This window comes from Ruditapes philippinarum, unplaced genomic scaffold (assembly GCF_026571515.1).
Source record: "Ruditapes philippinarum isolate M1 unplaced genomic scaffold, ASM2657151v2 ctg2954_1_1_1_1, whole genome shotgun sequence".
NCBI classification, from domain to species: domain Eukaryota; kingdom Metazoa; phylum Mollusca; class Bivalvia; order Venerida; family Veneridae; genus Ruditapes; species Ruditapes philippinarum.
In genome coordinates this window covers 308,965-327,767 of record NW_026866608.1, presented here as the reverse complement: position 1 = coordinate 327,767, position 18,803 = coordinate 308,965, and the positions used below count along the sequence as shown (strand labels likewise).

Sequence of the window (18,803 nt, the reverse complement as noted above, 5' to 3'; positions counted from 1 at the left end):
CGTGAATTTATCAAGTTGTATTTGTAAAGTTAAAATAGTAAATTCGAGATGTTGAAATCTTGCATACACGAAGCGACGTCGTGAGTTCACGAAGCTGAGATCGTGAAGTTCAAAACGTGAATTTATGAAGTTGAAATCTTGAATTCATGAATCCGTGAATTCGCTAAAGTTGAAATGTTACTTATTAACATTTCAAAATATACTAAAAATCAACAAATCTCAACAATATCCATTGAAATCAAAATCAAAGTTTGTATTACTTAAGCCTGAGAAAACAGTTTTCAATTAATGACTTTTTGAATTAAAATGAATTTAAGCTGGCCATGAAAACTATAAGAAACAATGTTGTGCGATGATTCAAGATTGCAAATATCTACACATCTCAGGTGTTCAATATCGTGCTTAATAAGTTGATAAACTGACAAATTCTGCATGCAAATATGCTAATATGACTTTGTTAGAATAGATAACATTTTACGGTCGCTTCATTTTAGTCTGCCATGAACGTATATTAAATGCAGACAGCAATAGACACACGGTGCACAAAGGTTAATATTCTTCTCCTGATAATTCAAGATCAAATATGAAATGTCTAATGACATTATTTCAGAGAACGGCTAATAATTAATTTATCGCATTGGTGTGAATTACACTGATAAGGTGGTTGGGTTTATGACTTCATAGTATCGATCCTCTGAAAAGAGCAATCATTTCATCAAATGCGCATGCTTTGACTAAAACTTTCTTAAATGACCTGATATTTTACAAACTATTTTATAGTCATAGCTTTCTTTAAACATCAAATCCTAGTAGTTTTACAAGCAGTTTAATGTTCGGCAAAATAAAATACAATTAACATAAACACTTGAAATGTTTTAAACATCTGATGTTATTTCAGATTTTTGCCATTAAACATAAAAAAGCACACAAGTGTTCATTTTAAAAAATCCTACACGTTTAACTTGGTTTATTTAAAATTCATTGAGAAAACAAGACTTTCGAGAAATTTAACAGCCTACATATGTGACTGATTTTGATGTTTAAGTTCATCGAAAGTATTTAAAAAATATATTTTAAACAGAATATGAAAACATGTTTTGAACAGTCCATTTTTGTCAAAACAAATCAACTGAAAGAGTAAGTGGCATATGAAAAGTTTGGATGAAGGGGTATATATTTGTATTGAATACATAACAGAAAATCCATCTACAAAAGTTTTAATTCTATTAAACGCTGATGAAATTTATATAAAAGACTTTCTTTATTTTTTTCAAGAAAACAACGAATCAGGAATTATGATAAATCATAGACATTTTTTATAAATACTGACATCACTTTGATTATTAAATAATTTATTTCCCGTTATAGATTTTCTTGCAAGGTATTATAATTACTTGCCCAGTTTAGTGGTAGAGATACAATGACAAATCTTTCCTCGGGAAAGTTCCTCTCAAAGTTATGATATCATTATGATAAGATTGCCGTTTACATTAAAATAACTCATTGCCTTTAAATTCTTACCATTGTTATAATAAACCATGAACAAATACGAATATAATGAAACTGATTAAAAATAAAATTGTTCTTTATGATAACATATCCAACGCGTTGCCTTTAAATTCCTGTCTTTTTTAAACAAAACCGTGTACACCTATTAGTGAAATTAATCAACTGACGAGTTTTATACAGAAATATAAAAAATAGCTAGACTACAATTGCTCCATGCATTTAAATCTTAAGTAAAAACATAAATCTTTGAAAAGATTTAGCTTTAATTTTGGGGGGATTTCGCCAACATTTATAATTGATGCATGCATAATACTGTGCATTATTTTATTAAAATAATGCACAGTATTATGCATGCATCAATTATAAATGTTGGCGAAATCCCCCAAAAAATAAAGCTAAATCTTTTCAAAGATTTATGTTTTTACTTAAGATTTAAATGCATGGAGCAATTGTAGTCTAGCTATTTTGTATATTTTCAATAATATTATTGTTTCGATCGTACTAGCGAGACAGTATATACAATTGCTTCACATGTTGTGCTTCAAACGTCTTACATCTTGATACGTGTTATAATGAAGACTAACCAAACGGTCTGCAACTGTTTAAAAGTGTGCCAATGAAAAATAAGACTTATTGGTGACATAAAACATAAGGACCCTATCAGAACTGAAATGTTAGTGAATGTTTATATACGACTTCAATACCTATCTAGAAGTAACGAAAAATGACACAGTACCGGTTCTTAGATTAGTCTTCACAAATTAATTATAATAATTTTACTACAATGAACTTTTATATATTCTTGGGTATAATTTGCTTAGATCATGACTGTATTGTGAAAAAGAAAAGAAAACATGTATCAAATTTCGAAAGAATTCTTTCTTAATTGAGGACCCTCGACTCTTTTGGAAATAAAATCTATATAATAAGGACAACTATTTTATAATAAATCAACATTCGTAGACTCCATTGACTTTTATCATCATTCTAAAGAAATAATTACAATTTGTGTAACCAATATCATAATTTCTTGTACTAATGTGATACCAACTAGATTCGTACTGCCTTCACTTCAGAAATACGAGGGTTGATCAATATATTCATGGACGCTATTAATAACTTAATAATTAATCAAGATATTATAAAGAATTTTCGCTATTTAGGAGAAGAATTTAATACTATTACAAATATATTGTGATTTTTTAAAAAAATTCTCATTTTGTTGATTATATGTATCGCCATAGCAACCCTATGCCGTACGAACGCCGCAGCTTAAAAAAAGTTATATTTACCATTTTAAAATACTTAAAAATTGGCCTTATTTTGGCGCGCTTCTTTAAAATATGAAAATGACGGCAACGTTCTTTCATATCGTTTATAGAACATTTAAAAAAAAACAAGCGTCGCTACGATTTCTTTTGTTTGTTGGAGATGTTAATGGAGACAGGGGTGTGTCACCAGATGAGAGCACAACATTGTTGGAACAGAGGGCAGTAATTAAGTCTGTGTTAATCTTGGTATTACGCCACAGCAGACTAAGGTAAACCTGGAAAGTGTTTCTTGAACAAAAAAGTGTCTTATTCGTTTGTTTTTAAGTGGCACAAACGCTTCCATAAGGGTAGAGGAGAACTTCAGGATAATAAGAGATGCGGCAGACCAATCGAAACTTGTTGCAATGAGAACGTTATGCGAGTGAAATTGAAGGCAGAGTTAAAGGGACACAAGTTTACCAGGTTCCATGATTTACAGTCCATGGCATTGTCTATGTTGCGTTCATTTGATACTTCATTTAATAAGAACATTTTCAGTCAGTGGGTACACAGGCATGAACGATGTGTAGAAGTTGGTGCTGCATTTTTTTAGAATATGTAACGGGACGTAACGTAAGTTGCGAATGAGCTGCGGCGATCAGCTTAACATGTATTTTTGAAAACTGTCATTTTGGATTACAATACTTAAAAAAGATGATAAGGCCTCCCTGTAGAATAATTATGATTAAGGTTAACATAATACCTTTTGAGAGCAATTATTTAATGTTCAGATGATCATGCAGAAAAATTGATTAAATAATGAAGTAAGGAAATATTTGGCATCCGATGCTAGTTATTTATTTATTGATTAACATTTTTCATAACTATCATGTAAACGCGGCAATAATTTCTTCTTATCGTAGTATGTTCAGGATATTTTGCTCTTTATAATTAATTGTATTTATTCAGTTTTACTAAATTTTGCCTCTATCATATTATAAGCATAATGATCATGATTATTTTGGTTAAAGTCTAATGAGCTTTTTTTTTTACTTAAAAGGCTTTTAAATCGTTTATATTATAATAAATTTGTAATTATGATTTAGAAATTAAACAATCTAATATAGTTATATTATTTGGCTAACGCTTGGATTAGTTCCCCTGATTTCTTTTTTATTTGTTAAGTCTTGTGTTTTTGTAAATACTATCATAAATTTGTAATGAAAAGAAAAATTTGGACGCCTGACGTGTCGTAAAAGTAGTTATAAGGTTGATTTCTGAGAAACTTATTCTTTATGTTCTTTTATCATTAAAAACGTGGCATACAATAAAAATACTTGGAAAGTGGCTAGGTGATTCAAAATAAGGAAATAGAAGAATTCTTAATGCTTATTTATGACATAATTATTTGTCAGGTTTTTCTCCTCATTTTTTGGAATTTGTGTAAATACCATTCATTTGTGACAAATATTATTGTACGAGGAATAAACATTACTACCGGAACCTTGTTTTTTCAGTATTCTGTCTGTAAGTAGATAAATGTATTTGCTCTATATTTTAAAGTATTCCGGAAATGTTAACCTAATGAATTATGACAGCATTAATTTGAATTTCGTAGAAATCAGGATTTTTCTTCCTAGTTTCAGAATTGCTTGTCAACAGGGTTCAGTCATATATCAACGAAAGAAAGAGTGCCACAAAATGCGACCCACATATTAAGTTTATTCTGTTCAAGGTGTAACAGTGACACAATTTGATTGAAAGCAAGCGATTGAAACAATGTGTCTTTAAGAAAGTACGTTTAAGCATATTCAGTTTAAATTGTAACAATATCAGTACAATTTTAACATTGAATTCCTAAATGATGTGTCCTGTTTTTATTTTTTTAAATGGTTTTTTCAACATTCATTGTGTGAAATATTCAATCATGAAATTATTGATATGATCTTTGTATGTTAAATGATCATTCTGCTATATTCATTTTATTTTTTTTAATGGAAAATGTTTAAGCTGGATAAAGTTTGAATAAAATTTTCTCAGCATATATAATTATGTTAACTCGGTAAAGTTGGGCAAACAGACAAATTATTATTTTTTATTTAATATGCTCTCTGAAGCAGGCAAGTTATTTGTCTTTAAATTAACGTCTTTTTAAGTACAATACATATCCTGGAGTATTGACCTATATCACACTTCTCTAATTTCAAGATAATAAATAAAATGTAAATGGTAAACATGGGAATTAAAAATAAAAGACAAAAAAGAAGAAGAAAAAATAACAAGAATAACGTAATGACCCTTTGTGGTGAATATAGCAAAAGGTTTCGAAAAAAGAAATGGATGGCTAAGAGGCACGAGAATTTCTCGCTTCAACATAAATATATATAACAGAAAATAAAGTAAACGCATTGATAGTGGTCGACATTTGCTTCTTAAAGTTATATAACATTCAAAGCCCTAACAGTAGGAAACTTTCCGCGGGAGGCCTACAAGGCCTACATGGCATAGTTTATTTTGATATTATTTAACAATTTGTCTGTTGTTGTTGTTTTTTTCTGTATAATTCGGAAGTCTATCAATTTTAAAGAAAAACACATTATTCTTTCTATAATAACAAAGTGTAAGAAAACTCGTAAAAAGCATCATTTGCTGTAGAAACTCGTTTAAACATTTTTTTTCTATTTCGTTGCGGGTAAGCCATTGTGTTAGTTTGGAGGCTCTTCTTTACAGCGATATAAAAACACAAACAATACTAAAAGCAAGATGACCGCCAGAGGCATGCAATACATTCTCGCTTTAAATCATCTCCATTCGTTCTTTCATTAAATAACGTATAATTATTTCCGTTTATTTACTAGAGACAATCGTTAAAAAACGTTTCGATTGATTCCATTGCGTAATAGTCAGTGTGTTTGTTTGGAGGTTCTTCGTAACAGCAATATAAGTCCCACAACTCTAACTGATTGTCACAGTGTGAAAATTATTGGCTGGCCTAGTTCCTGTCCATAAAATATCTCGTCATTGGTTAATAAAGATGAACCTTTTACTTTTTATTATCCAGGAAATCTTATCACAACACTATATAATGTCTTGTATTGTTTTTAAAGCCGTATAAATGCGATTTTATTGACTTCCTGATTTCAAGTCTGATTTTTAAGTTTGTTCTACATCTTTAATTGCGAGAAGTTGTCCAAAATGTATATGTAAAATGTCAAAGAGCTATGTAAATGACTTTTAACTTACCTTGGTATTGTTCATTCCACCATCTCTCTCTAGCACAGGTTTCAGCAGTTTATGACAATAATGCAAACTTTGAACTTTAAAACAAAATCCACAGACGTGATGATACAGCGGTGTAGGCTACCCGGTCTTACCTATCACATAAGAGTGTAGCTAATGAATATAGTATCATATTGAAATATGATAGTGTAAATTATTAAAGTCTTTTTAGCTCACCTGTCACAAAGTGACAGGGTGAGCTTTTGTGATCGCTTTTCGTCCGGCTTCCGTCCGTCCGTCCGGCGTCCGTCCGTAAAATTTTACTTTAAATGACATCTCCTCATAAACCACTAAGCCAATTTCATCCAAACTTCACAGGAATGTTCTTTTGGTGGTCACCTTTAAAAATTGTTCAAAAAATTTAATTCCATGCAGAACTCTGGTTGCCATGGCAACCGAAAGAAAAAACTTTTAATATCTTCTCTTAAAAAACCCAAAGAGCTAGAGCTTAGATATTTGGCATGAAATGAGCGTCTACCAAGTTTGTTCAAATAAAAGCCCTGGGGTCAAAATTGGCCTTGCCCCTGGGGGTCTTTGATGTTCCCTATTTGCATATAGTAAAAACTTAAAAAATATCTTCTTTTACAGATTCCAAAGAGCTAGAGCTCAGATATTTAGCATGAAACATGTTCTAATGAGTGTCTACCAAGTTTGTTCAAATGAAAGCCCTGGGGTCAAAATTAGCCCCGCCCCAGGGGGTCATTGATTTTCCCTATATGCATATAGTAAAAACTTAAAAAATCTTCTTTGAAAAGACCCAAATAGCTAGAGAGTTTAGATATTTAGCATGAACCATCTTCTAGTGAGTGTCTACCAAGTTTGTTCAAATAAAAGCCCTTGGGTCAAAATTGGCCCCGCCCCAGGGGGGTCTTTGATTTTCCCTATATGCATATAGTAAAAACTTAAAAAACCTTCTTTTAAAGAACTCAAAGAGCTAGAGCTAAGATATTTAGCATGAAACATGTTCTAATTGGTGTCTACCAAGTTTGTTCAAATAAAAGCACTGGGGTCAAAATTGGCCCTGCCCCGGGGGTCATTGATTTCCCTTCTATGTATATAGCAAAAACTTAAAAAAAATCGTCTTTTAAAGAACTCAAAGAGCTAGAGCTAAGATATTTTGCATGAAACATGTTCTAATTGGTGTCTACCAAGTATGTTCAAATAAAAGCCCTGGGGTCAAAATTGGCCCCGCCCCGGGGGTCATTGATTTTCCTTCTACGTATATAGCAAACACTTAAAAAATCTTCTTTGAAAAAACCCAAATAGCTGGAGTTAAGATATTAAGCATGAAACATCTTCTAGTGAGTGTCTACAAAAGTTGTTCAAATAAAAGCCCTTGAGTCAAAATTGGTCCCGCCCCGGGTGTTATTGATTTTCCGTATATTTGTATAGCAAAAACTTATAAATCTTCTTTGAACAAAACCCAAATAGCTAGAGTTTAGATATTAAGCATGAAACATCTTCTAGTAATTATGTACAAAGTTTGTTCAAATAAAAGCGCTGGTGTCAAAATTGGTCCCGCCGCAGGGGTGTCATTGGTTTTAACTATATGTGTATAGTAACAACTTAAACTAGTATTCATTCTGCTCATTTATCTATAAACAACCCAAGCATAAGCCAGTGATTGTAATAACTGGTAACGACTCTTTGCACCTAAATTTGTTTCAGAGCAATGAGTGTTATGTTGAGGAAACAATTTATATGAAGGCATATGCTTCAGAAACGACTGATTTTCTGAGTAAAGTATTGAATTGGAGTGTGTAAAGCTTCAGCAGCTCAGAATTAAGATAAAACTTCAACTGCTGTACAATCACATCCACCAGGACCATTGATTTCATTTATAACATGGTATTTCACGCATGATCAGAGTCAATAAAGCCGAGTCTGCAAATGTAACATAAGTTTTGTTTTCAAAGCTTTTGGAGGATCTACAATTTAAAAGAGTTAAATTTAACCCGTCTTATGTGAGGGTTTTAGCAATTAAAATGTATCTTTTTGTGTAATACATATAAATTATACATGTATAAAACGTTTCAAAACAACAAATAAAATCAACTCCTATTCTAACGAAATTAGGCAATTACCTTGCAGATACACCACCTGTTTTATCCAAAATTTCAAAAGAATCCGTTTTTCTTTCAACTCATATCTACCGATAACAATAACAAATAGCTTTTCCTATTAAAAGAACAAAAACAAATATATCATCATTCATAAAGACAAAGAAGTAATAACTCAAAAGAAAGCACTTTATTCAAGTAACAGAGAAACACAACAACCAAAATAGGTCAAAGTATTCTTATTCTAACGTCGAGGTACAGATACAGATATTGATACAGATGACATAATTATAAATACAGACTCTAATTACTTTTCAAATGTAGAAATAACTGTCAGATCGGCTTTCTGTTTTTTATCCTTAAAAGTATCATCGGTGTTTCATGTAAAGTTCTTATATATTCAAAAAAACTTATATTGATATGATATCAAACTTTCATAATATATTAAGGATTATCTACTATTTAAACACTGTTTGGCTGCTGAATCCTTTTATTGGACTTGACCTGCTCAGGATTTGCAGCATTTCAGTTGGACAGTAAAGAGCAACTAGACGCAAGGCTGGTCTGGCTCTATACAACTTGTATCAAAGGTTTAAAAATCATTTTCGGCCATTTCAAACAGTTTAAACAATCAGAAATAACATATGACTTGTTTTCATATAAGAACAGGAAATAATTATGACATAACATGATATCATTCTTAGTCTTAAACTCCGTTACATGTATTACAAACAGACTTCTTACACACATTTTGAGTTTAATTTTTCGAAGCCTGTTCTGTGTTACTTAGAATAGTTTGACACAAACATGCATAAAAAATAAAATGTTAAGCAGCTTTTATATTTGTAATAGTTTGATCTATAACTTAAACCAGAATTAAAATATTTCTCATAGAATCTGTTTATATCATGCATTGAAAAATGTATATATACAAAAATACCAATAACTGTTCCTTTATTTATATGAATTTCACCGATATAGTTGAGATTATACACGTAATTCTGTCTGAAAGTACAATATGTTGGTATGCCAAATCAATCATGATTAAAACGATCTCAAAAGAGAAATACGGTATCTCAAAGTGAACAATGGAACATTACGTTTTGATTCAAAATAAAGTCCATACAACAGAACCTGTAATGTTTATTTTGCTATTATTTCATTTATATCTGTCTTTATTTATGTTTTTTTAATTTTTTTAATTGTTTTATTTTATTGTTTTTTTTCTTTTGTGGTTGCACTCCTTGTGTTTCAAAACGAGTTTTCAGCTTTTCCTCTTACAATAAATGTAACGTTTCCGTTTCCGCGGCTACAACGATGAGCTGACGTCAGGTTATGATTACACTGAGCACCTGCATGGCTATGGCTTGGCCTTTTGAATAAATTAGAAAAGACATTTGTTAAAATAATGTTACAAAGAATACATCAGAACATGTAATGTAACCCTTACCCTTTTCTTCCTAAAAATAAACAAAGTTTTGGTGGCATTTAACCAAAAATAATGTTACTACAATACTGAAATATTTGTATAATCATTTCAACATATTAAAATCAGTTTTGTACAAGTTACAAGTTCGTATGAATTGCATTTTGCGAGTGTTTTATTTATGTCTTAACGACATTATTAGGACGAAATGTCGTGCGTCGTATTTAAGCATTTTAACAAAAGATGCCTCGGTAACTTCACAAATGAAAATGAGTTCCTCTTTTTATTTGTAGCATTCCTTACAAACGACACTGTGCGACATGTCTAAAGCAGCATCAATGGTACAATTAGATAAGCTAAAATTACCTGAATGTCAGTGTTATTCGTTTCGTATTGATATCGTGTGATCCATCATTTCCAAACAGTGACGAATTATTTTCCGACGAGGGCTTCTGCATGCACTTTGATTTTGAAAACATTAGACGATATTCGCGTTTAAATTTTTTCCTGCAAAACAATAAAATAAATAAAATTTTTAATAAATAAATAAAAAAAAATAAAAAAAAAAATAAATAGAAAATAATAATTTCCTATTAGGTAATTTAATTTTTTCGCATTATTTTACAAAATAATGCTATATTTTTACCTTTTATGTGTAACATGTGTAACATTCAGAAAACAATGATGAAACACGCGGACCTGATGTAACTGTATATAAATGGATAATAACAAGTACTTACAATTTCATGATACTTTACATGATAATATCCTAATGACTTGATTATTAAATAGAATATAAAGCGTACTTTTAAAACTCAACTTGACAATAATTGTTATCTAAACATAATAAGTGGTAGATGCAGGTTACATAATTATTTTTAATTTAAATTATAACAAAATTAAAAAATAAGCTTACATTAAGAAGGCCATATATGAAAGGGTTGTAACAAGAGTTGCTCATTGCCAACCAGTTTGAGCAGAACCATACAATCTTGATATATTTATATCTGAAAAAATATGAAAACCAGTGCACATCTTTAATAAATGTCATTTAAACATTATATTTATTAAGATTAACAAGTTGCATACAAAAAACACGTAACTCGTGATGAATACCATATGAATGTCATGTATGTTAAATAAGAAAATCAGATTAATTTCATATCCTTTGTAAATAAATATATCGATCAATTTAGCTTACGGAACACTGACTGTTCTACTCAGGTTCCTGCTTGTACATGAAAGAAAAAATAATACACAGACGGACACCTGATGTCTACCTCCACCACTTGTAAAGTGAAGGGAAGTCACCATATGACATTCTCAAGTATCGGTGTGACTTGAAACCTTCAATGGAAATAAAAGTATAACATTTCCTATGTCAGTCATGAAACATACTGTTATGGGGAAAATAAACAGGTTCCAGTCGTACATGTTATCATCGCTTTGAACTGATATGAGTACGGATCTACCTGAACATGTTTCAAGACTTTGTATCAGAAGGCAAAATGACACATAACATTAATACAACAAGCCCGGTTGTTGTTAATAACCAGAGACATACACGCTGATATACTCTGACTGAAACGCAGTGGCATTTGCACAGTACTTCATTTCATTTAGAGAGAACGAAATATTAATAAAACAGAAATCAAACAAGGAGCTTACTCATTTATTTGTGGGTATATCTCTTTAATAAAGTTGTAGAGCTGTAGAGGCATCCAGCAAATCACGAACAACAGTACAACAATGATCAGCATTTTTACAACCTGAAAGTTAAAGAATGAGGCATTATGCTTATCCTAGGATAATTAAAGAACTTAAAAAAATTTTTTACATCTTGTCATAAATATTTCTTTAATTTTCATAATTTTATATTATAATCATCATATATGTCAGACAAAATTTTACGTCGGATGAATAATTAATACGACTCACGAACCCTTCTGTATGATTTTCTTCCGAATTTATTAAGTAATTAAAACGTGAAAAATTCATTTTTTAGATTTTGTGTACTATTGTGCCTTTATTTATATAAACATTATTTATACATAAAATTCATGTTTGCCCAATTTAAAAAGAAGTAAAAATTGGTTCGTTTCTGAGGCAAATGTGCCTTTAATGTTCATGAAAATACATTGAATAATTTAAAGGCGATCTAAGGCATTATTTATTTTGGCCACTAAAAGCATGACAGTTCAATAAAGTTTATATTGGTAAATTAGGCAATACATCCTCATCTTTTGTTAAGTACTAACAATGAAGACTTAAAATTCGTAGTTAAGTATTCTTTTATTTTTCGTTGTAGTTTGTAGTATTTATGAAGCTTTAAACAAAATGCATCACAGTGAAAGTACTCCACTCAAATAATTTCTGGACTCGTGTTTTACATGCTATGCAAGATAAACATTTGTTTCAATGTTTGTTTGGTTGTAATTTTCTTTACCTTTGTGCTGTTTGTCCTTTGGGTCATTTAATTTTTTGTTTAAGTATTTTGCGTTTATGTGTTTGTATGTAAAGTTCTGGTGTTGTTTTATCATTTGTTTTGTTGATTTTATTGATTTTTAGGTCAATTTATGTTGATTTATTTAATATATTGTTTTTATCTTTTTGAAGTAGTTACTGTTCTGTTTTCTTTTTGTCGAATACTTTTCTATGTCTCATTAAACATGTCTTGACCTTGTGACTGTAGCATCATAATAATTGCATTATCTATTGATAGCAAGCCTGATACACTGCTTTATCTTTGGAATCATAAAATATAATTGTGCTTCAACAGTTTGTTTCAGAAAATTTCTGTAAAACGACAATGAAAGTCATTTAAATGCTGCACAGCGGAGAGCTACTTGACAATTATTTGACAGTAATTATCTAACAAATGGGGCCTTGTAAAGATGAAGAAAAATGAACAATTTCTTTGAAAATGTCAGGAAATAATATATTTCATTATATGAGACACTAATTTCTACATGATCGGGGTTTTAAGGCCTTAAATAATAACGCGTATTGGTTTGAAATACATCGTTTTCGTATGCGATGATATGCTTTCATAATTTATTATATTAATATGCCATTATTTTAGAAGATCAACACTTTTGTTTTGTCGCCGCTTAGTAAAATTGTCCCGTATTTTACTTCAGTGATGTTTTATTTTTCTAGTTTCTAGTCCTTTTGTGATCATTGATTTAAGGAAATTAAGTGTTGAAAATTTGAAAACCATTTAATCCGATGCTAGGGGAGTAGAGGGATGTAGCGTTTGTCTATTATTCTAAATAAACAGATTCAATAAACCGAGTATGCAACTGGTATGCAATTTTGTTGTTTTCAATGCTTTCCAGGGGTCACCTCTTTTAATAAAAACACATATTCAAGTTTTCCTTTGACAAAAAAAAAACAAAACATGCAGCTTGTCGCCAATTACGTGGCTAGTATCTTTCTTCCTTTGTTTTTGACTTCTGCTGCCGTCACACACTATTTTCTCCTTTTTTTTGCAATAAAAAACAAAGTGTGACACCCTGAGAAACGGTTTCATAAGCATTTATATTTCCTTGGAGATGTTTGAAAAATGTTAACAGAGACAAATACCTTATTGCATAACAAACCTAACGTTAAATCCGGCTTGGGAGATAAACATTTATGGAAAGTTCATTAAACCCGTTTAACGATCCTTGTTTAATATTTCATTATTTTGACTAGGCATTTTTGCATTTTGGGAAGTAAATAATCATATCCTAAATTATTCCAAATGTCATAAATCAATGAATAAACTGTAATATTGCTTTGCTTTGCACGTGATTTTGCTTTAACTCCCACTGTACTTTATTTCTGTTATTTTATTTAAACATAACTTTGGTTAATTTCAATTTGATTTTATTTTTCTTTACTATAATTTTCTTAACTTGTTACTTTATTTACAGCAGTTTTATGACCTTTATTTACAGTCATTTTTATAAGCATTTTATGTTTCTCTTGAGATATTTGAAAGGTGTTTACATGCATAAAAACAATTTACAGATCAAACCCGACGTACGATCCGACTTTTAGAAAGGATTTCGATGCAAGAATCGCTAATAAAAATGTATATTCATACAAAAGGAAATAAAAGTACAAAGGAGATTGATTGATGTCTTCGTCAACAAATAGATATTATAAAAGTGCATGTGTGGAGTAATGTATGTGAAGTTAATTGTACCGGGTTGACAGTTTATTTGTGTTTCTCTATCTGTCAAAATGTTTTGTCGACATCATTGTATCTGTTCGTAGAAAGGTATTAAAATACATATTAATTTGTTATTATCCAATAAATGTAAAATACATTACAAGTTAGTGTTTCATGTGAAAAGTTCATAGGGCCTGTATTGTATACTTTTTTCATCTTTTGTTAGTGATATTTTCTAGATTTCATAATTAGTTATTGATCCGGAATGTTCTGCCGTTTAAAATTTAAATGATTCAAAAGCAATTTACATATGCATTCAATGAGTTAATTCAAAATAATTATAAGACTGTCCTTTTTAGAAAAAGCTTAGATCATTTGAGAATTTATTCGTTTCACTTCGCTGCCATTTTAACATACTACACGTGCATACCTTAAATAGGTCAACGACTAAGATATTTAGATGCAAAATAAACGTTTGTTAACAATTGCATGCTGTCGCCCGACCCGATATCTTCCTTTCTTTTTTGTAATTTCTTACTATTTTCTGATTCATATTATTTAGAAATCACCACTCTAAGTAGTATTTAAGCTTCTGAAAGATAGGATCCTTTTGCTACAGCTTATTACCTTTCGGCGACAGGAAGTGATACTTATCCGAGAAGTTATAGCTGAATAATAATGACTATAATTTAGTTCATACATTTTAGTGCCAGCTAGATATCGAATCAACATATAATTTTATTATTAAGATTACTTTTAACAAAACAATAAATATTTGATTGAAAGCGCACAATAATAATTGAGATGATGTATTTTTGCGATTTTAAATAGTTTAGTGCCGATTTGAACAGAAATGTTTATAAAATATAAGTTATATTTTAATAACATAAATATACATTATTACATATTGAAATTATTATCATGGCTTTTAATGAAATACGATATGCTACAATTAATTACATATTTTCATTATCCCCATATATCAAATCATTTTATAAACATAAATCTTTTTATTCCCGGCAATTCAATGTGTATTTTCGTTCATCCATCTAAGACTGAAGTGTCAGGCCTTATCGGTATATAAATTAACATCAACTTTAAACCTGCTCAATTTGTGTAATGGATAAACGACCCTTTGAAGATTGAACCAGATAACTAAAATTTCAATTTTAAAATTTAAGACCAACATTATAGCATGGGATGAAGTACAGACTCGCCTATTTATTATATACTGGTGGCAAAGGCTTACACTATTTGGGCTCCATATGGTTAACTGATATAAAACAATATGTTATGAAATATTTTTACAAAAAAAATATCAGCAGTAAAATTAGTTTGTTTCAACACTCTTCAGGTCGATTCTCCGAAAGGTTATAACATAAAATGCCTGAACATAACACATGTGAGTATTATACGTAAAGAGAATTGAATGCTCCGCATATAATGTTATGCTGCAATTTCAGTAGAGTTTTAACTGTTTGCATAGCAATTTGCAATTTTGCCCTCAGGACGGACATTTATTCTCATGATATACTTCAATAAACAAAAACACAAGTAATTTTAGAATATCAGTCACAGAAACAAATTGTTAAAAACACGTTTCATATGAGCGCTGTAGAAGACAGATGGTAAATAAGTTCAGCAAGAAAACAAATTGGAAAGTTGTCATGCAATAACAAGTTGTGTTACTGTCAATATGTTTTTGTATATACTTTTCTTGGTGAAAAAGCGTTTTTTCAGCAAAGCTCACTTATTGTTTTTTTTTCGCAAGCATTATGGAAGTGTTCATTTTTAAAACTCAAACAACAATTATTTGCAACATGATGTCATTCAATTGTTTAATTGCATGTTGTGTAACTGTCTGTATGATTTTGTATCAATTCTTTTGTTAAAAAAGCGAGTTTTCAGCGCGATGCTCAATTATTGTTTTCCTACGTTTTTCCAAGCATTTTGAAAGCATTCTAATTTAAAACTCAAACAGCATTTATTTGCAGAGGATATTTAATTTTATACACTTTAAGAATTATAACAAATTATATTTGCTTCAATAAGTTATTGATATTTTGCACTCAGCAATGATATCAGTTTACATACAAAGTTCAGAAGTTTTAGAAAAATACTTTCGATCTTACGTCATATTTCTTCATATATTTACACTTTCTGTTCATTTTTATTTATTTATTCATTTACAACTTTGCATTTATCATAAAAAGTTCGATTCTATTTATTTGTTTGTTTATTTACATATTATTTATTTATTTATTTTTACTTTTCCATTTGCTATAATTGTTCTTACTTTGTTTTACTTTTAGTTTACTTAATAACATTTTTATTTACTACAACTTCAACTTTTGATTTTTTTTGTTTCTTGACTAAGTCTACTTTGTTCTACTTTATTTTATTTACTTACTAATTTGTTATGATATTCTTGTTTCTATCTTTGATGTCTCTTTTCTTAATTATAACATTAAACTGTGTAAAATAAACACTAAAACTGGCATTGTTTTGGCTCATGAGTATAAATGACCGTCTTATTATTATTGTTAAGCTTCCAAGATAATGCAATATTATAATCATTCACCTTACGGACATTCATCATTGTGACACATAAATGTCCAATGGTTTTGTCTTTCTTAACTGAAAAATGCTGTCCGAGAAATACGTGCCCTAATAGAATCTAGGAAGATTAAAGAGGTATTTATTTCATGACAAGAATATCCGACACGATCTAATTATACTGTTTTAACTAGAAAAAAAAAGATAAAGTGCTAATCAACTTCTTTAATCTGATACTAATCAAGTATCTTTTTTTTCAAAATGTAAACAATCGAACGGCTGCGAAATTTCAGTGATTATTGATGTAAACGTGAAAAACAAAATGTTTTTTTCATAGCAAAATTAAAAACAAGATATATCAATAGGTCTTTCGATTATCTCACGAGTATTATCACCATTTTCAATTCATTGAGCATATAGGCATTTCATTGGGCATCAAATTTTTATTACGTATACGTGACAATATATTTTCCACTTTTACCAACAAAATTACTTTATTAGGTTTTCTTGTACCATTATTCCAATGGCCTTTTATTTAAGCGTAACACTATACATGTAGTGTGTGCATACTTTAAGTTAAGCATAATCATATTTTTCTTCGTTAGACCTTTCATTAAATAAGACAACAATCCATTCATATACAACTGTACCAGTATTTCTTATGCCTTTTTCGCATTTTATAATTGACAAAACAAAATTAGATTATTTTTTGAACGTGAACGAAAACAACAAAAACAAAAAAAAAAAAACACAAGAAACAGATTAAACGATAAAAATGAAAGAAGAGTATAATATATACCACCAGCCACATACCTTTTTCTTATTTCGCTGCCTTGCGTTGTCTCTGTTTCCCCTATCAACAGTATTTCCTGGTTGCTTTGTTCCCCATATCTTGCATGAGATTCTCGTGTATGAAACATTTATTACCAGAAGTGGAAAAAGATACTGTACTAGTAAAAGATAAAGATGGTAATATTTTCCAAAATTTTCAGTTGGCCAAGAAGCATCACATGTCAGTACAAATTTCAATTCAGCATTAATCATATAATGGACATAGTAGTAATATCCTTCAGGAAAACATGATCCCAAGCCAAGCCCCCAAATGATCAATAAACACACAATGGCGGAGCTTTTTGAAAAACCAGCTTTTAACGGGTACATTACAGCAACGTATCTATCCACGGAAATAACAGTCAATGTTATAACACTTACACTCACTGATAACACTTTAACTGACGGTGCTAGTTTACAAAGGAACTCGGGGAAATCCCATCTTTGGTGTAATGCTGGATGAAATTGAAATGGTATGGTGAACATTCCAAAGTATAACGTCTCAAAGGCCAAGTTTGCTAATAAAAATATTTGTCACGTGTTTCATGCGCTTATTCTGGCTATAACAATAATCACCAAACCATACCTATAATAGCAATAACTGATATAACCATATAGAAGAGCAAGCAGGGCAACTACAAATGTTGGAACTTCGTACATATCCACATCCGGAAATAAACTTGTGTTCAACGATCTATTCTGCAGACTCATCCTGGCAAGAATATCCAGAACGTTAAATGATCCATTTAATAAATCCATATTTTCATAGACTGTGTTCCTTACCGTATGAAATAATTCTCTTGGCCGTTCAAATCTTCCAACCGTGTTGTAAGGTTAGAGATCCCTGTACGTTATCGTTTACTTGTGATTCTTGTGAAAGCATACGACTCTGACGCTACAACAGTACTATTGGTAAAACTATTTTCCGATCAACAGCAGGACAGCAGGTGCCATCCTTTAAGGATGAAATATAAATATTAGATATTTAATCGGAATATAGAACATTTATTTTTATCTGACAGAAGAATGGTACGTTTTGTTACTGTATATATAATACAATAGCGTAATTACAGTGCCCTTGTCTTAACGAATAAATAAACAAAACTGTTTTGACCCAAAAGCGTTTATTATTCCACCCACGCTGCCTCATTATTTCGTGCAAAATTTAGAAAAGTTATGACATTGTGCATTAAAACAAATGAAGCATACTTTATGTCTGCCCTGTTATCGCAGTGTATTTCTTTTAAGTTCATCTCAATTAAACCATTAGCAAGCATATTTTAGGTAAAGGTTTATCGATGTTTTACTCAATTGCATTTCAAATTATTTATTTGGCAGAGAGGTAAATGTATTTCGTCCCGTTTAAAAAACCTCAACAGATTAGTATATCGGTAAGCAACAGTTTTATACAATAATCGGTTCAAGGAAATACAATCTAACTTCTTAAAATTGATTTTTTATATTATTTGTTTTATAAATTATCGGCGTAGTTGTATTACAATTAATGATGACCTACTTTTGCAACAAATGGAATTATTGTGAAATAGATAGAAAAGAATCCCTAAAGAAAGTCCAACAAGACAAAATTGAAATGTAAGTTACAAAACCATCTGTTGTAAAATGTTTATTTATTATTTGTAGAGAAGCAACAGATATGAAATTGAGGAGCAGATTGTGTACATGTTTGTATAAAGGTCTCTTAGATTAATATGTCATACAAATATGTGTAACAA

The 18,803-nt window shown here is 30.3% G+C and overlaps 1 pseudogene; it reads right to left on the bottom strand.

Annotated features, from left to right (window-relative positions):
- Window positions 1-10,440: 10,440 nt before the first annotated feature.
- On the bottom strand, window positions 10,441-17,918 carry LOC132733045 (neuromedin-K receptor-like; annotated as a pseudogene).
- Between the last annotated feature and the right edge of the window lie 885 nt (window positions 17,919-18,803).